Raw genomic sequence first — 26,967 nt, forward strand, 5'->3', positions numbered from 1 at the left:
TTTGGTGTCTTGTAATTAAAAGCACACTATCACATGTAAATAATAAATAAATAAATCAGCTGGTGGATTTGGTACACTTTAAAGAATGTGCAACATTAAATGGAGTGGTTTGGTTATATATAAATAAAATCCACTTTAAAAGTTCTACTATAAGTTTATTGCTTAAGTATTTTTAAATCAAGAAGGTGTCACACAATGCATTAATTAGAATTTAGCATTGACACAAAACAACTTTCTTTGCTGCAGAGATGATAGTTTATATTTTTATTTCATTGTTCTCAAGTTTTTTGAGCCATGTACATGGCCTAAATTCAGGCTAGCTTTTGGACCCTAAAAAGAGCCCAGGTTTCGTTTTCGGTCTTTGGTGCTTCCAGCAGGGGGCACCAGAGAAAGGTCAGCCCCCAGCACCTAAAGCTGGCTTGAAATAAGAGCAGAGCTTTTCTAGTAATTTTGTGTTCACTCTTTTGTCCCTAACCTCTTTTTCTTACATGCCTTGGTGCAAAATGTTTTGGCTACAGGCACAGGTGCTGTGCCTGGCCTGGGTTAGGAACGAATTCCTCCTATTGCGGGTGCATTGTATTGTAGCTGTAAAGCTGAGCTCGAGCGCCCTCATTAGTTGTCACCCTGAGGAGACTGTCCCTTTAAGGGTTCTGACGCAGAGACGTGGATCCCATAGCAACTGTCCGTCATACGGCTCAGTCCACGTGCAGGGGATCCTCCTCCTCCTCCTCCTCCTGCTGGGCGTCGAGGAGCAGCCGCGGCGTCGCCGTGAGTAAATGCAACGGCAAGAGAAACGGGTTCGGGGCTAGAGCACCTCACGGCTCTGTCTCGAGCAAAGAGGGTACCTGGGGCTAGCGACAGCCTTGTTAGGGTCGGTGCCACAGTCCACTTTCGGGCCAGCGAAGTTTCCTCGCCTCTGCCTATCCCGGAACGTTGTTTTCTGTTAAATGACAAAACATTGGAAGGAACGGGAGATGCAATGCAGGCTCACGAGGGAGGAATAGCCTCAGCCTGATGGGGAGAGGGCACGCGCATAGGACGAGGCACGTGACTCCGTGCCACTGATGTATGCGGGGCTGGTGGCGGAGTTGCTGCCGGTGACGCTGTGACGGAGAGGAGAGGGACGCCGCTGGTTTCTGGGGAGGTGGGGGTGGGGGCGGCGGCTCCCGCTGTTGGTTTGGCTCTTGTGGGTGACGGGGGTCTCTCGTGCCTGGTTTCGGCAGGTGACCGGTGAAGGTGGGAATCTCGCGCGCGCTGCGGGTGACACTTTGGGGGGGGGGGGGGGGGGGGGGGGGGGGGTCTTGTGAGTGACGGCTGGGCTCGCATCGCCGGTGTCTCTGGAAGAGGCATCGCGCGCCGCTGGTTCCTTACGGGTGTCTCTTCCGGGGGGTGGGAGGGCCGGCCTTCGCTTTCTCTCGCGCTCTATATGTGAGCGCTCTGGTAGTTCCGTTAGCCGCAGATCCCTCCCCTCCTCCCGCCGTGGTAGGAGTCCATGTCTGCTGACGGATTATACCATGTCGTGACCGGGCGGGGGACGCCTTGCACGGGACCTCGTATTGACGTGAAACGGGAAGCCGTGCTCGGGCTGACGAGTGAGCCGAGCAAGATCTGTCCGGACAGCTCTGACGGTGCTGTGCGGTGGTTGGAGGGGGTGAGTACTGCTACGCCCGGGACTGGGGAGAGCCGCAGCGCCCCCCCGCCCCCCCCCCCGGGCTGGTATTAGCAGACTCCAGGCCCTCGATGGGTGTGGCTGCCGCTTGGGGAAGAAGAAAGAGCGGCTCCTCCGACTTCCGCGACCCTGCTGCCGACGTCCGGGGGGGGGGGGTAGATTAGGGGGGGGAGTCCGGCCCCTTTTGTGACTGTGCTGCCGGCAGGGAGTAATGAGCGAGAGCTAAAAGGCCCGATCGGTGCGGAGTACTGAGGCCTAGCCAGGAGCGAGGCGCTTAGCGCGGCCCATCTGAGTCAGGTAGCTTGGGGCCGCCAGGCGGGCGGGGGGCGGGGAGGGATGAGTTCGGGGCTGCTTAGTTGAGGCTGGGGTGCGGCCGAGCGGGGCCTGGAGTCTAGGCGGCTGCGCGTTGTTTATGGTGGTGGTGGGTGTTATCAATCTTGCGCCTGTGCGCGATATCCAACGCCTAGGGCGCCAGGCTCGGTACTGTCTGCTTGCGGTCTGTTTACCTGAGAGGCGGGGAAGAAACGTCGCGGCCTCCGAGAAAGGCGCTTTTGCGATGTGAATGCTATCTTTCGCGTTAATTTCGTCTGTTTTGGGAATGCTGCAGGGTCCTGGCTTGAGGGGCAGGGGGCTGGTCGGGGTCAGGATAATTCTGCTCTTCCGAGCTTGTAGGACGATATGACAGGGAATCGTGGTGCAGATAATATCTGAATCATTATGGAGCAATTTCTCTTGGACTATAAACGTGATCAAATAGCCTATAGTTACAAGTAGCCTGGAACTGTTCTATTTAGTACTACCAAAATATCCAATTTTGGGTGGAGAACGGCAGCTGTGCATATTTTGTGGAATTTTACACACAGTTGTCTAGATCCGTATTTTATAGAAGTACTAATCCCTGCATATCTTTTTTTTATCTTCCAGTTTGTTGTAAGGGCGCATGAAAAATGACAGGCAAAAGATGACTATCCTAGCTCTCTAGTTAACATGATTTTAGATGTGTTGACCTATAATATGAATGTTGCTTTTGTAAATTGTGGTGATCTATTGGAATGACGGTATATAAAATGCATACATATTCACAATTCGAGTGTGCACGCTGTGCAATGGTGCATGTCCTTTTCCACTTTTTGCAGCAGGCAAAAAAAGTGCGCACGGCGTCGGGATAGTGTACAGGAACTTTCTTACCTGTGTAAATGTGAATTACGTAGAAAATCACTACCTTCATGCATCCCATCAGAAAATTTTGGTTTCATTTTGTGTTCAGTTAAGAGGCAATTTTCAGGGGAATACAGAGACATATGAAGAAAAAAAATCAAATATTAAATCTTCTACAAAGGCAGTACAAACATGTTTTTTGAAGCATGGCACACAGTGACCAACATGCTGTAAATAGAGATGAGTGAAGTTTGACAAGTGACCAAAAAAATTAATTTGCAGAATTACTGATGTAAGTTTAGTAAAAATTTGTAGCAGAAACTTGTTTGAGTACACATGTTACAATCAAGGGTTTCATAAATTGTGCCTTCATTGGGTTAACTGCTGTTTAGAAATGTGAGTTTTTGAGAAAGGTAAGGTCCGTTTCTTAGTGGAGCAACAGCTGGGTTATCCAGAACAAGGAAAGTGCTTGGGGTGTGTAGGTTTTGTTGAGTACTTAAGTAAATGGCCATTGCCCACTGCTAACTTTTCAGTTCTTTGCACTTCTGGACCAGCTATTTAGTAGTAGCTACAAGTTGAAGTGAAAATGGAGAGAGATTCAGAGAGGAGATGTGATAACAAATATACTTGTTTTTGTTAATATTAATTGAAGTTTCATGCTAGGCCTTGAGTATGCAATGGATTTGCTTAAGTGGTATGATTGGGGTAAAGAGAATTTTGTTCCTGTTTGTTTAATCTATGTGTCTATCATAAAGTTGGATAAATACTTGTTTAATACTACAATAATTCAGCTGTCTTGCATGGATTGGTATTTTGGTGACATCTCTGGAATCGGCATAGTACTGCACCAGGGGTAAAGGTGTAGTGACATCTGAGACACAGATGCACAGGTAAAAGTAAAAAAACACACAAACCAATGGGAGCTTGCTAATGCATCTCTGGGCTTGGTCTCCTGGTTCAGTATTTTATTGTCTCTATGATGGGACTAATGGTTACTATGGTTAATACTTGAGGGGGAAAACTGACTTTGTGGTCTTGTGGTTTTGCTAAGATTGAAACCAGTTTGGCTTTCACTTTTCTGGGTCTGCTCATCTCCTGTGGGACAAGATAAGCATTTTCTGTGATTTGAGGGGTTTTGGGGTAATTGTCCTTTAGGACTGAATCAGCCCCTAATATTTAGTCAATGCTTTGTTCTCTGCAGTCCTAATTCAGGCCACTTGCATGACTCAGCCTGAATCAGCCCCTCTAACCTCCGTATATCTGTGAGACCATGTGAAAGATGACTTGAAGACTTGAAGTCCTGAACTTCATACAGAATTCCTAAAGGTGTTTTTGGGGGTGGCGAGAGGTTTAGAAGTCATCAATCCCCTTTTCTCTTTATCCTGAGAGCGATTGCTTGTGTGTCACAAGTTAAACTTAAATGATTGAGGGCTTCAGAGGATGCCTCTTCTGAGAATAAACTTCTCGGTACTGCTTAGGGAAGATGAGGCCATTATGGAAAGACTAAAATTATTTGCTTTGGTGTTTACTGAAGAGGATGCTGGAGATACCCATTCCGGAGATGGTTTTAAAGGGTGACGATTCAGATGAACTGAACCAAATTACAGTGAACCTGGAAGATGTGGTAGGCAGATTGACAAATTGAAGAATGGTAAATCGACTGGATGGTATTCACCCCAGGGTTCTGAAAACTTAAATAGATCTGAACTTTCATTTTATAAATTAATTTGTAACCTATCATTAAAATCATCCATTGTACCTTAAGTCGGGAAGGTGGCCAATGTAACCCCGATATTTAAAAAGAGCTCCAGTGGTGATCCAGGAAGCTGTAGACCAGTGAGCCTGACTTCAGTGTCAGGAAAAATCGTGGATACATAAAGAATAAAATAACAAAATATTAGACAGACATGGTTTAATGGGACATAGCCAGCATGGATTTATCCAAAGAAAGTCTTGCCTCACAAATCTTACATATATTTTTTTGAAGGGGGCATATAAACTTATTTATTTTTATTTAATGTTTTTATATACCAATATTTGTTAACATCACATCATTTTCCATAAAACAGAAATGCAGCAACAGGCTTTACAATGAAATCGCTTTAGAACTGGGGAGGGGATATACTAAGTAATAGGGATTACTAGGTAAAAGGATCAATAATTAAAAATGGGGATAGTACAATCTTCTTTAACTTAAGTGCAATCAGTAAAATATGTGATGATAAAGTAGCAGAGGGGGTATGAAATGCTGATAACATACAAGGGATATGAAATGGACTGAGTTATAGTACGTTATTATCCATAATAAGACATTAAGGTGTGAGTATCTACATTTAAAGTTAATTCAGTAAGATAAGAATTGGAAAAAGTGTTGACAAAGATCAACTGGTAGATGTGGTGTATTTGGATTTTCAGAAGGTATTCAACAAAGTCCCTCATGAGAAGCATCTTAGAAAACTAAAGTCATGGGATAGGAGGTGATGTCCTTTTGTGGATTGCAAACTGGTTAAAAGACAGGAAACAGAGTAGGATTAAATGGTCTGTTTTTCACAGTGGAAAAACATAAACAGTGGAGTGCTTTAGTGATTTGTACTTGGACTGGTGCTTTTTAATATATTCATAAATGATCTAGAAAGTGGTATAACAAGTGAGGTGATCAGATTTGCGAATGATACAAAATTATGCAGAGTAGTTAAATCCCAAGCGGAGGACCTTGTGAGACTGGAATATTGGACTTCCAAATGGCAGATGAAATTCAATGTGGGCAAGTGCAAAGTGATGCATGCAGGGAAAAATAACCCTTGCTGTAGTTTCACAATCTTAGGTTCTATCTTAGGAGTTCACCGAGGGGGAAACGATTTAGGCATCAAAGTGGATAATAAATAGAAATCGTCAGCTCAGTGTGCTGTGGTTTAAAAAAGCAAACAGAATGTTAGGCATTATTAGGAAGGGAATGGCAAATAAAATGGATGTCATAATGCCTCTATCACTCCATGGTGAGACCACACCTTGAATACTGTGTACAGTTCTGGTCGCCAATCTCAAAAAAGATATAGTTGCACTAAGAGAGTGCAGAGAAGGGTGACCAAAATAAGGGGCATGGAATTGCTCTCCTATGAGGAAAGGCTAAAGAAGTTAGGGCTGTTCAGTTTAGAGAAGAGACAACTGAGGGGGGGATATGATAGAGGTCTACAAAATCATGAAAAGACTTGAAGAGGTTAATGTAAATAGTTAAATCATTCTTTCAGATAATAGGATTAGGGGGCACTCCCTGAATTAAGAAAGTAGCTCATTTAAAACCAGAGAATTTTTTTCATTCAGCACATAGTTAAGCTCTGAAATTCATTGCCGGAAGATGTGGTTTTGGCAGTTAGTGTAACTGGGTTTAAAAGGTTTGGATAAGTTCCTAGTAGAAAAATTCAAACAATAAGCTATAGTAGCTTGAGATATATTTAATGTTTGGGTAACTGCTAGGTACTTGTGACTTGGATTGGCCACTGTTGGAAACAGGATGCTGGGCTTGATGTTGGTCTGACTCAGTATGGCATATCTTATGTTCTTATGTACCAACCAAGATTGTTGTAATGTCCTTTACCTCTAATCTGAAGTGCCTCCAGCATCATGCTGTATCCAAAAAACATGACTGAACTTCCTGTAGTTCTGGATTCCTTTTCTATGAAATTTGCGCCTAGCCCCCTTTCCATAACACAAGTAGACAAAGAGGTAGGCGATCTATAATGGCCATCAGGTAAACACAAAGGAATAGATGCCTTAATCTTTTTCAGAACCTTTTATTGAAGTAGAGAAACGTATTCATAAAAAATGCCCGACTCAGGCCGAGTTTCGCAGCTCAACAGCTGCTGCCTCAGGGGCTACAAACAAACCATAAAATAATCAATACATAATACCAAAATTGATTTACATTATAAATAACATCCAAAATACTTAATTTGATGACATCATTGAGATCCTATGAATAGTGAAAAAAATTATTTAAAAATTGGTGACATCAAAATTAAAACAGATGGAGTGAAAAAATCAAACATGATGTATGAAAGTACAAAATTATCCATATCACTCTTAATTATTAATTTACCTTATATAGTCCAAAGTCTCGAATGAAACAGTAATGCGGTTTCATCAAGTAACAAATGATTGTATGTCAGCAGTGCATCAACAACTATAAAAAATATATACAAACACTAGAGGCCTCATTCCTGGATGGTGCTCATCCCTCTGTGTAGATGATACCCAGTTAGCCATATCCATAACCTCAGAGCAGATTTATTGCTACAGATTATGTATATCAAATTATTGCATAAATAAATCTGTAAAGAAACATGAATAAACAGTCCAGTCAAGGTTTAGAGTAGACAAAAAACTAGAGGCCCCTTTTCTTGAAGAAATGTAACTTTGATGACTGAGTCGTGGTTAAACTGGATTTTATCAAGAGGTTGAGACAATTTTAACAGTAACAATTATTTTACAGGTTCAGCGCTCAACTTGCTGTAAGAAAGAAAGAGGCTTAGAAACCAGATAAAAAAAAAAGTATAGTCCAAATCAGAGGAATTTCTGCTGTTGTGGAACTTAGCACATGACTTTAATGGTTTTATTTATTTTTTACCACTTATTGCCAGGAAGCATTTACCAGCCTGGAAAGATTTGGCTAGAATGAGAAAGTGAGGCTCCTGGAGGGTATTGATGGACAGTTTGGTTTCCTATTGATATATCTTGCCTAGGAGTGATGGAAGGCAGGACAGCTGGGTGTAAAGTCCTACAAATGAACATCTGAGAGGGCAGATGCTCAATTACTTCTCCACTGGCCCCATGCACTGGAAACTGCAAAGGTCAGCAAACCAAAACTGTCTTCTGCTATGAAGAGTGACTTTATCTCAAACTTGAGTTCCAGAGTTGTGGTACAGCCAATCCTTCAAACAGGTTGTGCAAAGGGATAAGGTATCCACTGCAGAGGAGTTCAAGAACTTATGTCTCACCAGGATAATATAACTTGCGTGTGAAGAAGAGAAGGGTGATTCTGGTATGGGTTGCACAGTCTCCGCAGTCAGCTGCCTCACTTTTGAGGTGCTCCACCTGACAGACCTGTAATTGGGTCCTACACTGCTTCTGTCTCCCTGCATGCTGCTCTTTTGTGAATTACTATACTTTTAGGGTGAAGATTTTAAAGTGATGGTTCACCCAGGATGTCTGACACTGAGAGCAAGTGGGTATTTTGTGGTTTCTATAGTTTTGTTAATGCAGGCTTAGCTGTCAGTACTTCTCTATAAGATTGGAGAAATTTCTGAGGTGCAACCAATAGCAGACATCTGGATATGTGCACATTTAGATGCCATTTATATTTTTGCTTCCATTACCTAGGAAATTACCAGCAAAGACTATTGGGCTCAGTGTGTACTTATGAAGTGTGCAAATCTGGTCTTCCAGGGCCCCAGAAAGATCTAGTTTTCAGGGTATCTGCGACAAAAATGTTCTTGAGATATATTTGGCCTAAGGTTAGTAAGTATGTTTTGGTTTATTCAGAAAGGCATACTTGTTTGGGGCCCTCTGGAGACTGTATTTACACATCTACTGAAAAGAGAGCTTCCATTGAAATTCCTGTGAGATCCCCGACGGTAGCCAGGACCTGTAGGCGCTCTGTCTTGTATTTGGTGATTGTGAGTTGCCTCCGTAATATAAATGGTATTAAAGTAGTACCATAATGTAATGGTATTAAAGTAGTATCACTTCCCAGAAAGATATCCAAAAAAGATGTCTTCTATATGTAGCTCTGTCTTGGAATTCTTTTCATTTGATTTTTAGTGAGTCCCATAAGATCTGGAGCTGCTATACTTCTGTTACTATTTCTTCCATGTATATCTTCAGTATCCTTAGACCTCTTACTAGTTTCTGTAATTACAAAGAATTGGAAAATACTGAAGAAGTGCATTGTTAACTTTTATGGAGCCAATTTAATTATGGTTAAATGAATTTCTTCTACTAATTCAGAGAAATATGAGGGGATTGTCTGAATTACTTAATCCTGAAGGTTATTGGATCATTGTCTGCCTCTCACTCACTCTGATTTAATAGAGAAGGTTCTGCTACCTTAACCTGACCAGCTAGGCTGAGAATCATAGTTTTCAGGATATCCCCAATGAATATGCATATGAGAACTGCACACAATAGAGCCTATTCATGCAAATCTGTCTCATGCAATTCATTGTGAATATCCTGAAAACCCAACTGGCTGGGTGCAACTCAAGAAGTTGAGAATCCCTGCCTTAAAATGGTTAAAGCATGATATCTACTATTGCTGAAGCAGGGAGACAAATATTTCATAGGTTAGCATCTTATTTTAAGACAAGGTTTATAATATTTTCCAAACTGCTTCCACATGGGGATGTAATTCTGCGAGTTAATAAGTGTTAACTGCTGGTGGGTTTTGGTGGATAAGATTGTTATTGGGGGGGGGGGGGGTGTCAGTGAGGCACACTAAAGATGTGATGACCTACTTTCTGTTTCTAATAGCTATAAACGTTTTGATTGTGACCAACTGCTGCCTTGCTGTAAAGAAATGAACACCCATGTACTGTTCGAAAGCATTAAAAAAACAAACAAAAAAAACCCCCCAAACCCAAATAATGGCTTCCTATTCAAAATCAGCTTCATGAATGGAAGGTCTGTGTGCTCTGTAGATGATCAAGTAGCTCCTGGAAACGTGAACAATAACATTTTGTCGTCTACTTGTCACAGCATTTTTTGATCTGAGAAATGAGTTCTTTCGTTCATGTGACTTAGACTTAGGGTGACAAGGAACTTTAAGGTCCTGCTTGCAGGCTGGATCTACCCAGCCTTGATCATCCTAGATAGGTAGTTTTTTAATGTGCTTTTAAAACTTCTAAGTGACCAACACCTCCCTGGATCACTTGTTTCAGTGCTTGATTACCCCATGATACAGTTCTAAAGGGAATTGACCTTGCTCTAATTTAAGTCCATTACTTCTTGCCATTTCTTCAGTGCAGAGGGAGAGAAGGTGATTGTGTTCACTGTAATGCTCTTTTTATTTAAAGGCTACTCTCAGTTTTCTTTTATTCAGGTTGCATAATCCCATCTTCTTTGTCATAGGTCAGATTAGCTAGGCCTCAAATAATTTGTTTGCTGTCCTCTAGATTCTTTAGGTTCTTCTTGACTTGTGCACCAGAATTGATACAGGACTCCCAACAGTAGCCTTGCCAGAAAATTACTTCACACAGCTTCTATGTACTACTGGTGTTAATACATCCCAGCATAGTGCTGGTTTTCCTTAAAACAGAGCTATATTGCTAAGCCATTTACAGTTAGTCTGTGACAGTCCTGGTTTTTTTTTTTTTTGCCCTTGTTTGGGTTTTCTGGCCTGGAAGTCTTCTCCTGTTCTTTTGTGCCTCCAGCTCAGTCGGAGCTGGCTCTTTTTTAGGCTTAAGTGCCATAAGCCTTCATTTCTTATTGTCCCTCAGATTAGTCCAGTTTATATATAAAAAATGAGGGCAGTATTTTCAGTCCTATTGTGGCAATGGGGAAAGAGCCAGGGAACTGTTGGAGAGTTCAACAAGGAGGTGAGGGGGGTGAGTTTTCAGAACACAGGGGCTTATTTCTGGACTGCATGGTAAGATGGCTGCCACCAGCAAATGCAGGAAACTGTTCCTGTGGGGCTCACTGCGGCAGCAATATACCTCTGGCCTATGCCATTCTTGTTCTGGCATGGGGGAGGACTGGTCTGAGGAGCTCTGGCCCAGAGGAAAGAAGATTCTAAAATCGCCACCTGGGGGTGGGCCCTCAGGAGAGAGATTGATTCCATTGATGGGATCTTTTTTTTTCTGATGATCCAGGCAGTGCTGAGGAAGGCAGGGAGGCCTCTGTGGAGCCTCTGGTCCTGTTTCCCATGGAGGAGTCCTTGTCTCTGTAGGAGGAGACAGGTACAGGATTTAGGGGAGCATGCAGAGGGTGACTGCTCAAGTGGACTCCACACCCCCCCCCCCCCCCCAAAGAGTATATTGTGCTGAAGTATCGGGTTTATTAAATTAACCAGACTCCTGGCCCCTCACTGGCTGTTCCTTTTCAGCCTGGGAGGGATTTGAAGGAACCAGGCCCGGACTGGGATCTTAGATCTGTGAATTCAGAGGATAGTTCCTTACAGGATCTCGTGGCTGAGAAGGAGAATGAAAGCAAACCAGATTCCAGGGGTGGAGGGAGATAAACACCCCTCCCAGGATTTACTTATTTCAGAGAGGAGCTGCTTGTGATGAATCTGCAAGCTCTGGAAGAGTTAAAGGTTAAGGACCTACATGCAGCCCCAGTGTTGGAAGATGAGGACCCTATTTTGGAGGGCCTGGGGGGGGGGGCAGAGAAGACCTTTTTCCTTTTCACGGAGTGCCAAGGTTGGCTCAAGGATGGAAAGTGCTATGACTATTTTATATCTTTTTCCAGAAGAAGCCTTTGAATTATTAAAGGTTCTCCAAGTTGTTGCCTTGGTCTCCATGATGGCTTAGAAAGACCACTATCTCGGTAGAAGGAGGTGCAGCTCTGAAGGATTCTCAGGATAGAAAGATGGAGCTGCAGAAAGGAAATGACGTAATCTGGGTGAGCGGTTGCATGAATGCAAGCTCCCTTGCCAGATCGCATAATCCAAGCTAAAATAAAAACATCTATACTCTCCAATAGATGTACCCACCTCCCAATCTACATCTGAAAATCAGATGTCGGTAAGGAAGAAATTAATAGATATCTGCAAATTATCCTACATGAAAAACGCTGAGGAATGGAGGCCGCTGAGGGGAACATGGCGCCAGGGGAGGGCTCAGAAGTGGAGCTAGGCCGCGAACCGGTCAAGGCCAGAATAATTCCAATGGAATTATCTTGGAGTGGAGGAGTAGCCTAGTGGTTAGAGCAGTGGGCTAAGAACCAGGAGATCCTTGTGACCTTGGGCAAGTCACTTTACCCTCCATTACCTTAGGTGCAAACTTTGTAAGCCCTCTGGGATAGGGAAATACCTACAGTATCTGAATGTAATCCACTTTGAAGCGCTGAAAAAAGTGTGTGCCCAGCTGTGGCTGGTTTAGAGACCTGAGAGGACATTAAAAATTATAAAATGGAGTATAAAGAGCTACTCAACAACTTACACAAAGAAATCTCAGACCCAGGACAGAGAATAGATGAAATAGAAATCCGCATGGACGCCCACGCAGAAGACATACGGCGGATTAAAGAGGAACAAATGGCCGCCACAATAGAAGCCAAGCGGCTTGTGGAAAAGCTAGAGGACACTGAGAATCGCACCCGCAGATGTAACTTAAGGTTTTGCGGCATACCAGAATCGGAGTATGCGGACTGTGCAGCCTCGATCACTAAAGTATGCCTTGAACTTTTTCTGCCACCAGACACAGATAGCAATGCACCTACGCTTCAGATTGAGAGAACACACTGCTCACTGGGGCCCCAAATACAGAACCAACCCTGTGATATAATAGTTTACTTCCTTTCCTTTGTCACCAAGGAAAGGAGTTTAGTGAATGCCCGCAAAAAAACTATGTGGCAATGGGAAGGCAATGAAATTGCCGGGTTTGCAGATATATCACCAATAACATTAAAAAAGAGGCAAGAACTGAAAGATTACCAGCTATCTCAGCAAAGAAACATTTGCTACCGATGGCTCTTCCCGTTTGGATTGGGACTCATGGTTCAAGGAATCTCCTACAGGGTAAAAACTGTCACAGAAGCAGCTACAATCTTAAAAAACTAGCGCTTCATGATCACTGTCCCACTGCAAAACACACCTTGGAAGAACAACCTCACTGGTAGCGAGTGGCAAAAGGGCAAGAGGCTCAGACGCAATGCGGCGGGCTCTTTCCTCTACCAAAGACATGACATGAAGAGAAGGTTGACTGTGGTTAAGCTATATCATTAGCCATCTGCTTGAGATACCAAGGATTGTGGTGGATGGTAAACATCTAGGAAAGAGACATCTACTGATGGGCAGAGTTCAATATAGTAAGAACTTTATTTTGAGGTGACTTATGGCCAGAAGCTATGGCGATCTGGTGAGGGGCTCCAATGGAGAAACTAGCGGGGTTTGGATACTTCGCTGGAGAGCAGGGGGAAGGGGTTGGGGAAAATATTTTTCTAAACTGAAGGGAAATCTATGGGGAACATTACGCCTTGATTTGCTTACTAATCTTAATAGTCGGGGTGGTAAGGGACTCCGGGACACACATACCAGATCACAGGAGGGAGACGTGCTGAGCGCTTTAGGGGCTGTTATGAACCAGGATGACTGACCTAGTAAAAGTTGTCTATAAATGTTAAAGGGCTTAACACTCCTAAAAAAACCCAACAACAACAACAAAAAAAGGCGGTTACTGTATAAAGAATTAGACTTGCTACTCATATCGCATTTATACAGGAAACCCATCTTAAAAAGAGGTATGAGTCCTTAATGCAATCAGCGACTTTCCCTACAGATTTTTTGCAGCAAGCTCGCAATTGGCAAAGTATGCGGGGGTGGGGATATTAATCAGGAAGTATGTGGTTTTTGATCTCAAATCGTTCTGCAGACATGGAAGGAAGGTATTTGCTAATCAATATAATTAATAAAGGGAGGAGATGCCTACTCACTTATTAGTGTGTATGCACCCAATAGTCGTCGAAGTTTTTTTGATAAATTGGGCAAGTCATATGGGATAAGAAATTGCCATGCTGGGTCAGACCAAGGGTCCATCAAGCCCAGCATTCTGTTTCCAACAGAGGCCAAACCAGGCCACAAGAACCTGGCAATTACCCAAACACTAAGAAGATCCCATGCTACTGATGCAATTAATAGCAGTGGCTATTCCCTAAAGTAAACTTGATTAATAGCTGTTAATGGACTTCTCCTCCAAGAACTTATCCAAACCTTTTTTAAACCCAGCTACACTAACCTCATTCTTTGGCAACAAATTCCAGAGCTCTATTGTGCGTTGAGTGAAAGAATTTTCTCCGATTAGTCTTAAATGTGCTACTTGCTAACTTCATGGAATGCCCCCTAGTCCTTCTATTATTCGAAAGTGAAAATAAGTCACATCTACTCGTTCAAGACCTCTCATGATCTTAAAGACCTCTATCATATCCCCCCTCAGCCGACTCTTCGCCAAGCTGAACAGCCCTAACCTCTTCAGCCTTTCCTCACAGGGGAGCTGTTCCATCCCCTTTATCATTTTGGTTGCCCTTCTCTGTACCTTCTCCATCGCAACTATATCTTTTTTTGAGATGCGGCGACCAGAATTGTACACAGTATTCAAGGTGTGGTCTCACCATGGAGCGATATAGAGGCATTATGACGTTTTCTGTTTTATTAACCATTCCCTTCCTAATAATTCCTAACATTCTGTTTGCTTTTTTGACTGCTGCAGCACACTGAGCCGACTGTTTTAAAGTATTATCCACTATGATGCCTAGATCTTTTTCCTGGGTGGTAGCTCCTAATATGGAACCTAACATCAGATGGCACCATAATCATGGGAGGAGACTTCAATATAACTCTAAACCCAAATCAGGATACCTCATTAGGTTTTAGCTGTACCCTGAGAATAGCCCGAACAGCTTTGAAGCACATTATAATGCAGGAGAATCTACTTGATATCTGGCATTCCAGGTTTCCCAGATCAAGGAACTATACATTCTACTCAGCTGCCCACCAATCATACTTGCACATAGATTTGTTTCTAATTGATTAAAGGCCTAGCAATTAAAACAAGATAAACAGAAATAGACTTAATGACAGGGTCAGACAATGCACTGGTCTGGGTCTCAATATCCATCAGCCCTTCTGATAAGGGATTACAATACTGGCGGCTAAACACGCTTTTAGAGGGGACTGATTTCAACAAAAAATTAGAGGGGGTCATAGCTGAATATCTAGATATTAATAGCGTTGCAGAAACAACGTCACCAGTGTGATGGGATTGCCTCAAAGCTGTAATACGCAGTCACTTAATCTCCAGAGCCACTTATGTAAACACAAAAATAAGGGAGAACGCTCAATGATATTGCAGCAGCTTAAAGAACTTGAACGAAGGCATAAACACTCCCTCTCAAACACGGATTATAAAAATCTGAGAATGCTGCGCCAAGAACTAGACCGTCTAGACTCTGCTGACATTGCACATTCATTAATCACACGCCAGAGATTTTTCAAGGGGGGTAACAAGGCGGTCAAATTATTGGCGAACCAGCTCCGCAAACAAGCTGCGCAGAACAATGAGACCAAAATAAGACAGTAATGGGCATATGCTAACCGATAATCAAGATTTTAGGAAGCGATTTACCCAGTTTTACACAGACTTAATCGCCACAGACCCCAATTTACAGCAAGCAGCTATAGATAGCTATTTAGAGCAAGTGAGTATAACCCCCCTATCGGATACTCAAAAAGAGTTTCTAGACAAAGAGATTAGAGGCTGAAGTTGCAGGTGCTATAAATTCCCTCAAAGTGGGGAAATCGCTGGATTAGATGGTTTCATGCCGTACTTTTATAAAACATTTAGCTCCATAGCAATACCCCCACTAGTAGAAATGTTCAATTCTCTGCCTAGCCAAATAACCTTACCATCCAACTCCAATCAATTAGTATAGCTGTGTTTTAAAAAAGGATTGGATAAGTTCTTGGAGGTGAAGTCCATTACCTGCTATTAAGTTGACTTAGAAAATAGCCACTGCTATTACTAGGAACAGTAACATGGAATAGACTTTTTGGGTACTTGCCAGGTTCTTATAGCCTAGATTGGCCACTGTTGGAAACAGGATGCTGGGCTTGATGGACCCTTGGTCTGACCCAATATGGCATGTTCTTAATCTAGCTGGCACAACTATATTAGCTAAGCCAGGCAGAGACCCAATGGTATGCGGATCATATCGGCCCATATCTTTACTCAATATAGATCTAAAACTGCTGGCGAAGATATTGGAATCCAGACTAAATTGCTTCATTGCTAACCTCATACATGCTGATCAAGCAGGTTTCATACCTGGGCACATGGCAGCGGACAGCTTCCAAAAAAATAGTCTACATCATGTGGTTAGTGAAAAGCCGCAAAAATCCTATCTCTCTTCCTATCGTTGGATGCAGAGAAGGCTTTTGACTTAGTACACTGACTGTTTCTCTTCCAAGTGCTCCGGAAGATGCAATTTGGTGACTTCTTCCAACGCTGGATACAGCAACTATATCATATCCCCAAAGCCAGTATAAAAGTAAATGGAGGCTATTCTACCTTGTTCGAGGTTTGTTGGGGGACAAGACAGGGCTGCCCTCTTTCCACCATTTTATTTACTATCTTTTTAGAACCCCTAGCAACCAAATTTAGGGATAATATGGCTATCACAGGAATAGAGGTAGGCACCTTTTCTTCGAAACTATAACTGTTCGCTGACAACATACTTCTCACACTCACTAACCCAAAAAACTCATTGCCCATTACCATCCAAGAGCTGGAAGAATTTAGCCCTGTGGCCGGATTCCGTATCAATTGAGATTAGAATTTCGGACTTAACATCGCCATTCCTCAAGCAGAGGTGTAGGCTCTCAAAAAAACATATGCCATTTAAGTGGACCAACTCCAAAATTTAAATACTTAGGATTTACATAAGCGCTCAAGAGGACCTATTTTAATTATGAATTATACGCCCCTAATGATAAAACTAGGCAAAGACATGGAAGAATGGAATAGGTACCACATATCTTGGATAGGGCGCATAGCGACAAATGAATGTGCTTCCCCGCATTACATACTTATTCCAAACATCTGTGAGGGAAAAGTTTAGATGTGAACATAAACAACTCTTTTGCTCATTGTCAATATTTTGTAAGGAGAGGATGGAAATATGCTCATTAAGCTTATTTTTCATTTCCTATATCCTATATAAGCCAGGACCCATGGCTGTTCATTTCTTATCATTAAACGTGGAAGGTTTCAATACCCACAGAAATCGAAGTTTATTATTTCGAGAGCTACTTCATCATAAAGCAAGTATAGTCCTCCTCCAGGAAACGCTATGAATACTTATTGCAAAATCAGGGGTACCCACAAATTTTCCTAGTCTCCAGTTCCAAAGCGGCAAAATATACAGGAGTTGGGATTTTAATCGCGGGCTCCCTTATATTTGAACTTTTGTTCTTTGTTTCTGATACCTTGGGAAGATATATTTTTATTAAAATCAGGATCTGGAATGAAACTTTTTCCATCCTCTCCATTTATGCACCCCCTATGTGACCAAGGTTCATTTGTGGTTAAATTGGAGACTATTCTATCTCGACATGTGGAAGGATTACTTATTTAGGGAGGAGATTTTTAATTTTATTCGCAACATTAGGCTAGATATATCTGCCCCAAGATATAATAGAGGACAGGGAGTAAGGAAGGAGTGGAGCATGTTGATAGAAAATTGGGGGCTTGTAGACATCTGGAGACAGCACCACCCACACTCCAGAATGTATACTTTTTTTTTCAATACCTCATAACACACGCATATATTGTTTGTTTTTGCATTGATAAGCTTCTACAAAACTGGGTACAGGAAGTAGGAATTGGTGATATCATCTGGTCGGACCATGCACCTGTTTGGTTCAATTTACAAATGCAAGATCAAGATACTGGACGATACTGGAGGCTGAATGACAGCCTATTAAAGGATGGGGATTTTTGTAAATTAGTGGCTTCCAAACTCCAGGAATATTTCACCCTGAATTGTGCCTCCGTCACCTCACCAGGTATTGTGTGGGAAGGTTCCAAAGCAGTTATGAGAGGCCTAGTTATATCTCAGGCTTCATATCAGAAAAGGGAGAGAGAAAAAGCTAGGACTGTTTTGATTGAACAGATTGAGACTCTCTCAATGGCTCATATGCTAAACCCCACTGTGGGGATTTACCAAGAGCTAACAAAAGCCAGACAAGACACCGATCAAATAGCGCACCAATTAGAGCTCACCAAACAAGTTTATTTTGAGGAAGGCAATAAAGCAGGCAGATGGCTAGTGAGGAAACTAAAATCTAAAATTATTCAAAATGCTGTTGCCAAAATTAAAACTATATCTGGTGACATGGCCACTTCATCTGCTGAGATCCGTGCATGCTTCACAGCATTCTATGCATCCCTTTATAGCAAAAACTCAGCCATATCAGATCAGGATATTAGTACCTATCTGGCTACGATCCCTTTACCCTGCCTAACAGAGGCCCAAATAAAGTTTTTAGATGTATCCATCAGTTCAGAAGAAGTAACCCTAGCTATAAAATTGTTAAAACCGGGAAAGGCCCCAGGTCTGGATGGTCTTACATGTGGTTACTATTTAAAAAAAAAAAATAAAAAAAATTCTCGTCCCAAATCACTGAGCCCCTAGTAGAATATTTTAACAGAGTCAGAGAGGGGGAAGCCCTCCCACCACATTCCAACATGGCTGGGATCACAATCCTGGCTAAATCAGGTCTGGATCCAACCCATTGTGGATCGTACCGACCTATATTCCTAATTAATTTAGATCTCAAACTTTTAGCATGCGTATTGGCATAGCATTTAAATAAAATATTAGCCAGTCTAGTACACGAGGGCCAAGTGGGCTTTATCCCTAAACATATGGCGTCGGATAACACATGCAAGGTTATTGACATGATATGGTGGGTTAAGAAAGTCCGTCCCAGCAATAATACTATTCATGGATGTGGAAAAAGCGTTCGACATGGTCCATTGGCCTTTTCTATTCCAAACACTAGAACGAATGGGCTTTGGCCCCTTCTTTCTTGGATGGATGAGATCGCTATACCAAACTCCATACCAAACTCCCACCACATGAATCAGTTAATGGAGTTTATGGACCCCCCCCCTTTGATGTGGAGAGAGGAACCCGTCAAGGATGCCCACTATCACCTCTTCTCTTTACCCTGTTCTTAGAGCTTTTCACAAATAGAGTACGGTTTATCATCAAAAACCACGGGCATAGAGATAGGGAGTATGAACCTAAATTTGTTGCTATTTGCGGATGACATCCTCTTCACTTTAACACCCTCTCCTCACTGCAGGGCGTAGCTGATGAACTGGAGCTTTTTAGTTCGGTCTCCAGCTTCAAGGTCAATCTTGACAAATTAGAGATATTGAACCTAACCTTAAATGAAGCAGATTCCCTTGCTATCAAATCTACCTTCCCGTTCAAATGGGCAGCAAAAGGGATAAAGTATTTGGGAATACGGCTAAACTCAGAAGTCTCGGATTTGTTCAGTCTCAACTATGTTCCTCTACTGAAACCATAGAACAGGATTTGATAAAATGGGGCAGGTTACATTTCTCCTGGTTAGGTCAGATTGCTGCTATAAAAATGCATATCCTGCCATGCCTTCTGTACCTCTTCACAACTTAACCAATTTAAGTTGGTGCTCCTCAGAAGATGGCAAAAAAAGTGTTCGATTTTTATATGGAGGAGATACCCACCCAGAATATCGCGTTTACTAATGTATCAACCCAAAAATAGGGGGTGGGGGTGGGATATTAGAAGTATCCAACCTAACATATTATGTAGCCTTACAGCTAAAAGCAATCATAGATATTCACAACAATTCCCACCCAAAACAATGGGTTTGATTTGAACAACTGTTAATAGGTGACTTCCTGCTCTGTGCCTTACCATGGCAACCTCTGTATACTTGGCCCAAGATTCGTTATCTGTCCTTGCCCTTACAAACTACACTCAGTGTTGGACAAGTGGAAAAACAAAATGGTTGGAGAAAGGGATTATTTCGACTAGTCTTATTTATATCAAAATACCAACTTCCCCATGGGATATCAGAATAAAATCTTTATAAAATGGAAGGACGGGAGCATAACATGTTTGAATACCTACTTTCAGATGGCTCATTGAGGAGCAGTATGGAACAAGTACAATTGATATACTAACCTACACCTAGGTGAGATTTTTTTTTTAACATCAGCAAAGGTGCCTGCACTTTAATCACTGGTAAAACACTATTTGAGCATTATTGCTCTGGTGCCGCCTGTCTAAAAGGCTTTGTGTCTAAGATTTATAACATTCTTAATAATGACCCCAAGACTACATTACCTTATATGTCTGCCTGGGAAGCAGACTTAAAAATCACAATTGATCCTGAGATGTGGGATTGTATTTACACATCGACCAGTAAATGCTCCAATTCAGCACAACAGCAAGAAAACTGCTATAAACTTAGTGAGATGGTACATCAGTCCACATTAAACACATGTACCCATCAGCCAGCGACTGCTGTTGAAGACAATGTGGACAAGTGGGAACATTTCTCCATATATGGTAGAATTGTCCAATTGTTTCTGCACTATGGAAAAAGATATTTGATTGGATATAAGAAATACTAGGAGTAAAAGATCTATATAATGCAGGTTTGGCACTGCTTAAACTACCGTCTCCCAAATTGGATAGGTCCCAGCAGAGGTTGTGCCAACAGATATGCATTGCTGCTCGCTGTGAGATAGCCAGGAGGTGGAGGTGTATTGAACCCCCCTCTCCATCAGCGATTTATACAAAGGGTACGCCACAATCATAAAATGGCAACCATAAAGCTTCCAAGAACGACAGCAAGCAGGCCTTTGAGAGAACTTGGGAACCTTTCACAAAGTGGGAAAAGGCAGGCAATTCTTTTACCTGAAGCAGGGGGAAGAGTCGACCTATTCATGACACTCTTAGTTTAAGTGCTCATACTACATACATGATCGGTAAGTGATGTTTTCTGTGTGGTACTGCAGTATAGCAGACAGTGAATGATAGCTGGCACAATAGCAAATACACTATTATGTTCTATATTGCAGATTCATCTTAACTGCAACAGATGGTGAGGGTGGGTTGGGTTGGGAGATAATGATCCACAGACAAAATCTGAATGTCAATTATCACATGTAACAGTTTGTGTTGAACCAAATGTTAATAGTTGTGATTATTGATTTTCAATACAAAAAAAATGGTGTTCCCTGGAATTGGTCCAGTGGCTTCTTTAATTGCACAGTTGAGTAGTGGATCTGTGGTCCAAATCCCAGCTGGTTCACTTCTGTTTGGTCAAGATCTGGAGAAGTTGGTGAAGCACTTGTACATCGCCTAGTGCATAGGCAATTAACGTATTTTAATAAACATAAACATAGGTTGCCGGAGGATCAGTCTAAGGGTCCCTACAAGATTTTTCCCAGTGGGCAGAAGTTCCCAGAGGCTAGACATTATCATTCTGGAATGAATGTCCTTCACACTGTTGATATCCTGCTGGGGTCTTTTTGGGGGACTGGAATCTCTGGGACACTGTTACTTCCGATTCGGGGGTGAGGTGGGGGAGCCTTTAGGACTCTTAGTGAAGTAATCTGTCCTCTCCTCAGTGGTTTGTAAGGGAGGTTGGTTGCCCCTATTTACAAGAAATGAACCAAGACAGTGTCAGACCAGTGGGTCCTTTATGTGGGGAGAGATTTACGCTTTGCATTGCTCTTGCCCACTGATCGAGGCCTTCATGTTTGTCTCCTTGCACATCCTGCCAAGAAAAGAGAAGCAGTGAAGTCCATGCTAGAATCTTCTCCTTTTGATGGTGGTGATTCTGGTGCTGGAGGCAGAGTGGGGTTAGGTCGTTATTACATTTATTTTGTGGTGCTGAAAAAAGGATACTTTTCGAAACTCTGAAGAAAGAGAACGCATTGTGATGGGTGCCTCATTTTCAGATGGCTAGTCTCTGGTCTTTTCTTGTAGTAGTAAGGACAGACCCATTCGGAAAGATCATCAAAAGGTCTTGCAATACTGGGGAATGCTCTGTTTTGAGCGCTTCCTTTGGATTTGCAGCAGTTCCTCCTACATCCTCGAAGGTGATGTGGTAGTACCGTGTTTCCCCGAAAATAAGACAGTGTCTTATATTAATTTTTGCTACCAAAGATGCACTAGGCCTTATTTTCAGGGGATGTCTTATTTTTCCATGAAGAAGAATTCACATATATTGTTGAACAAAAAAATGAACATTTATTATATTCTGAATAGTTGTCTGGTTGTGCTGGTTTGTGATGACAACTAACTGTGAATCCTGCAGGGTAAAAAAATCACAGCTGCATGCTCTGGTGTTCTGTGCGACGGGCATGCTCCCAAATAAAAACTTTGCTAGGTCTTACTTTCGGGGGAGGTCTTATATTTAGCAATTCAGCAAAACCTCTACTAGGTCTTATTTTCGGGGGATGTCTTATTTTCGGGGAAACAGGGTAGCAGCGGCCTTGTACAAAGGAGGCATTTTAGTGCTCTCTTTTCGACTGGCTTATTCAGTCAAAGTCAAGGGCCATTTGCTAACAGTTCATTCAAAAGGTAGTGGTGAGGTTGTAGACCTGGGGGGGGGGGGGGTGTGTGTGTCATAAATTTTGCCAAGAGCAAACTGATTCTATCAGAGTTTGGAAGACCTGGGTGTGTGTTTTAAGACCGATGTAGTCAGTATTCTTTTCTTTGGAAAGAATGTTGAACTGCAGGGACAAATTAGTCATTTGTTGTGCCTGATTAAAATCCCAGAGTCTGGAATGATCTTCAGGATCTCTGCTCCATGGCATCTACGCTGGATTTGGTTCCTTGGGCATTTTACACTCACGAAAGTATTGCGGAGGAGTCCCCAGTTGGAGAATTTTCAGGTCAAGTTACCTCTATCTGGGGAAGCCAGATCGAGTCTGCCCTGGAGACTCTTGCTACACAGTTTGTTCAGAGGTGTGGAGTTGGACCTCTCAGATTGGTTCATGGTAGCCACAGATGCCAGTCTGAAAGGATGGGGAGCCATTTGTCAGGATCAGTCAGCACAGGGCCCGTGGTTGATAGTGGAAGCCTCATGGTTCATCAATCATTTTGAAAACGAGCAATTAGGAAAGCTTTGGTGTGTTTTCTTCTGCTAGTCTGCAACAGGGCGCAGTGAGTTTTTTTGTCAAGCAATGTGATGATGGTGGTCTACATGAACAGATAGGGGGGCACCAGGAGCCTAGCAGTTTCCTTGCATTTGGAGATGTTTCATTGAGTGGAGCAATGTCTGCAGATCTTGGCAGAGTCTTATGTCCGGGGTGAAGAATGGTGTCATACAGCAAGATCGCAGTGGTTCTCAACCTTTTTTTCTATCAGGACACACCTGAGAGATGATGCTCACGTGCGTAACACACTGAACACATGACCATCATAGGACTAAATATAAACATATACTCTGCATCCATAGAAATCTCCTGCTTCCTAACAATGAGTGCAGAGCAGAACTAAGACATTTCCCTGTACAACTCACCATACAAAAAAGATATTCGGATTCTGGTGTCATCTCAATAACAGCATCACAAACTCCCTCTGCTACCAAATGCATTGAAAAATAATACAAAACCTGGAAAAAAACAAACCCCAATCTGTACATGTTTATCAAACCTGCCATACCTCTGCAGCATTAACTCCAAGAAATGAAACCGCAATAGCCCTGCCCATGAAAAGGCAGCAGTTCACCACCAGTGCAATATCATATTGAGAAAATACAACACAAGACTGATAAAAATCCATACTTGCTAGTAAGGTACCTCATCTCAGTCACACACACATACACACAGCAGCAGACAGACCTATCTTCACCTAATATAGAATAAAATACCACAAATTACAAATGCAGAAACAAAAACTGGAATGGAAATCCCAAGAAGACCACCTGCATGCAGTACAAAACTGGAGAACTAGAAACAAATATTTCCTCCTACAGTAAACAAAGTTCAAAGATAGGCATATTATGGCTCTTGTACCCATCACTCCCTCCATTCCCCATCACCCCTCACTTCTTCAAACTAATCAGTCGTCCCTTCACATGCTCATATCCCTGTCCAACAATTCTGACACCCCCACCCCATATCCTCTTCCCTGTGCTGTCTATCTGCCCTGCTCAACCCTCCCCTTCCCTACCTAGCGTACCTCTGACCATCTTTTTTTCCACCCTTTCCTGCTCAGCATCCCCTGACCTCCCCTCTCCCCCAACCCAGCAGGCTCATCTCCATCTCTCCTCCCTGCTTAGCAGCCTTCTTCCCCCTCCTTTCTCCACCTCTCCCTATCTCCCAAGGCCTTCCTGCCCAATACAGTTCCCCTTCCTCCTGGCTGCCAGTCAGCATAAAAGCCTTCAGTCCAATCCAGAGACTCCCTTTACCAGCAGCAGTTGAGGGCAAAAAGCATTGAGCGGAAGATGAGGCAGCAGCAGCGGAAGTCAATAGTGGATCTATAGAGCACACATCTCTCTCCCTCATGCTCCCCTTCACCCCATAGGGCCTGGACATGAAGGCAGAACATCAGCAGCCTCACTGCTAAGCCAGACAGAGGAAGATAAAGTTGGTGTCCGGCTGGGCCCATATGAACAGGAGTTGGTGTTATCTCGCTCTGATCTGGGTGAAAGGGAAGGGAACAACCTCCCACTGGGCCAGGAAGAAGAAAACGAAGCAAGAGCAGCATCCTGTTATACCCAATAAAGGAAAAATCAGCCAACTCCTGTCCAGACTGAGGAAAGAGCAGCCTTCTGCTGAGTCTGAGACACACCTTCTGTGACCTCATGACACACTAGTGTGTCCCAACACACCTGTTGAGAACCACTGAACTAAACAGTTACAGGGCACTTTAGTAATAACCATTTATTCATCACTATCTGAAAGGAATTGGTGGTCTTGGTTAATTTAGAAAACGTTAAGTGCTAACTGATTTTTGTTGGCAGCCTTAGGGGATTTGTATGGGTCTGTAGAATGAATTTAACCTCCTGTCCTTCCAGTATAATGTTGAGGGCAATGCCATTGCCTTTGCTGTATGTACTGCATGGGTAGTTCAATTTTTACAATCTGGCTCCATTTTACAAATATTAAATTCAATTAATTTACAAAATGCATCTTTTTACAGATTTTACTTTAGAACTGCCCTGTGCTTCCTGTGACATTTGGCTGTGGTCTAGTTGAGAGCTGTGTCAGATTAGTTTATTTCTATAGTGTTGCTAGACACAGCTGACTTCCCCTTGCCAAGGTGGGATTTGTTTTGCTTTGGATATTCACAATGAATAAAGTATCTGCTTTGACCAGGGAGAAGCTAGTGTGGAAATAATGTAATGAGCTTTAAGCCTGGCACTGCTTTACATTTACATCTGGGATCTGACATGGGCTCTGATTATCTTCTTGGGGAGATTCAAGATGGCCAAAGGGGTTTATGCTGATTTTCTTACTTCTGGCCAAAATCATTTGAGATTGTAGAGGTAGCTCTTCCCACTTTGTGCAGTTACAGTAGTGCAATTTTGGGTAATTGGAAAGAGTTATGTGATAGTGTGGACTATACATTTTTTTAAAAATCTGCTTTTGTTTCTCCAATGTAGTTCCTTAGATTGTGGATTCTGTGTGCAGAGTTCATGGCAGTAATTTGTTTTGCTGGTTGATCTGTTACCTGCATCCTGCAGAAATCAAGTATGCTCCAGCATTTGCTGCATATACAGTAGAGCTGGAGATTTGAAGTGCTGTTAGTGTACAAATATCTTTTTCCTGACAAGAGGCGTGGCAGGTTTGATTTCCTGTTTTTGTGGCAGATCTCTGGAGTCCCTCTGTTTGAAATATAGGGAGGATACAATAGCTGCGACTTCGGCAGGCTGACTTCCTGTTTTGTTCTTGTGGGAAATCTGAAGCTGCATTCAGTGTTGAACAGCGCATAGAATGTCTCCAGTAAACAGTAATACAGATAAAGCCCTAGATAATAATACAGCAGCAGTGATAGCTATTCAATTCAGAAAGATCCCCCCTGATTATGAATTTTTTCATTTGAGACTATTCTGCAGCTTTTTCCTCCATGGCCAGGATTTGAAAATCCAGTTGGCCTTATAGTAGAAAAGGGTGGTGCTTTTATCCTTTGTCTCCACTTGGTTCTACTCTTCTCCTCTTCCTTTCTGCCTGGTAGCCCAGCCTCTCTTCCATCCCTCCCCCACACTGAGCCATTAAATTGTGCTCCTGATGCAGTAGAGTCCTTTTTATGTGTAGGTGGGGGCCAGGGGTGGAAAATATTTAGAAAACTTGGACTCCAGCCAAGAATTTGTAGAAACCAGGAAAACACTTTTACTTTCATTTTAGGATCTTTGCTTGTTTTGTGTGTTTTCTACTTTTGATTTTATCCCCTTCTGACTTATTTGTTCCCCGTTTTCTCTTCCTCACTTGTAAGCTGCTTCCCTTCCTCTCTCGACTGCTTCACCATCTTTGGGATCTTTTCCCTTCAGCCTGTCTCTAGTCTTTCTGACCTGGTGTGACCACAGTCATGGCAACCCACCCGGACCTGGCTGCATTGCAGGCTCTAGGCACAGACCTCTGAAGAGACCTCATGCAGGGCAGGAGGGCGGAGCAGTTAACTCTGGGGGAGTCTCAACATGAGGAGACCATGCCCCAGTCTGCTGTTGTATTGTACAGATTATATAGGATTGGCCATGTGGCATGATTCTGCTCATCTTCGCCAATTTTTAATAAATTCAGCATTCTGCAAATTGACCTCCAGTCTTTTGTGTGCAAGAGAGGGCATTTTTTTGTCAGCTTTTACTGTGTTCCAGGCACTTAAGTAACGTGCTGCTGCGACAGCCCTTGGTGTAAGATTTACTATGTACTGGTGAATTGTCCTGACTGGGAGAAGAGGGGGGAAGATTGGGGCATTTTTTACGGTCTATAAGCAGGCTGAATTAGCCATGCTGTCTGGGTGACATCATCCGGGAGGCATGGGGCAGGGCTTCTGTTAGAATACAGAACTTTATTCTGTGCACATGTATGACTGTTCCCGTGTGATTAACTCTTCTCAGTTTCTTCTTTCCGTGCAGCTGGCCGGTCACATGGAAGTTTTTCTTCATCTTGAGTGAACACACAACAGCACTTTTAAGTGCTACAATGTCCTCAAATGCCTGGCTTTAAGTACTGGCAGTGTGGGGAAAGTTTTATGACCCTCACGGATGGGCATAATTATTGCTACCTTTTCTCTCGGGCCTCACCATGACCAGTCGACGTGCCACGACTGCGGGTAAAAAGTCCCTGTGAGCCCAAAGACAATGTGCGGCCAAGATTGCCTAAGAGAAAGTGAGGGAACTTTGTTAGGAAATGGGGGCA

The 26,967-nt window shown here is 42.8% G+C and overlaps 1 protein-coding gene across 8 annotated transcripts in view; it reads left to right on the top strand.

The window, feature by feature from the left end:
• The first annotated feature begins 637 nt into the window (after positions 1-637).
• The window catches only part of GNB4 (G protein subunit beta 4), a 98,075-nt gene continuing 71,745 nt past the window's right edge, over positions 638-26,967 (top strand). Inside the window, exon 1 of one of the 8 annotated variants that reach the window (XM_029615966.1) lies at positions 638-768. The gene's annotated coding sequence lies outside the window, so the exon portion shown is untranslated. Of the gene's footprint in view, positions 769-850; positions 872-905; positions 1,044-1,123; positions 1,237-1,425; positions 1,652-1,816; positions 1,967-26,967 lie in introns of those variants that run through there. The other 7 variants (XM_029615967.1, XM_029615972.1, XM_029615970.1 and 4 more) reach the window with 7 other exon arrangements.

The sequence above is a fragment of the Rhinatrema bivittatum genome, chromosome 9 (assembly GCF_901001135.1).
Source record: "Rhinatrema bivittatum chromosome 9, aRhiBiv1.1, whole genome shotgun sequence".
Lineage (NCBI taxonomy): Eukaryota > Metazoa > Chordata > Amphibia > Gymnophiona > Rhinatrematidae > Rhinatrema > Rhinatrema bivittatum.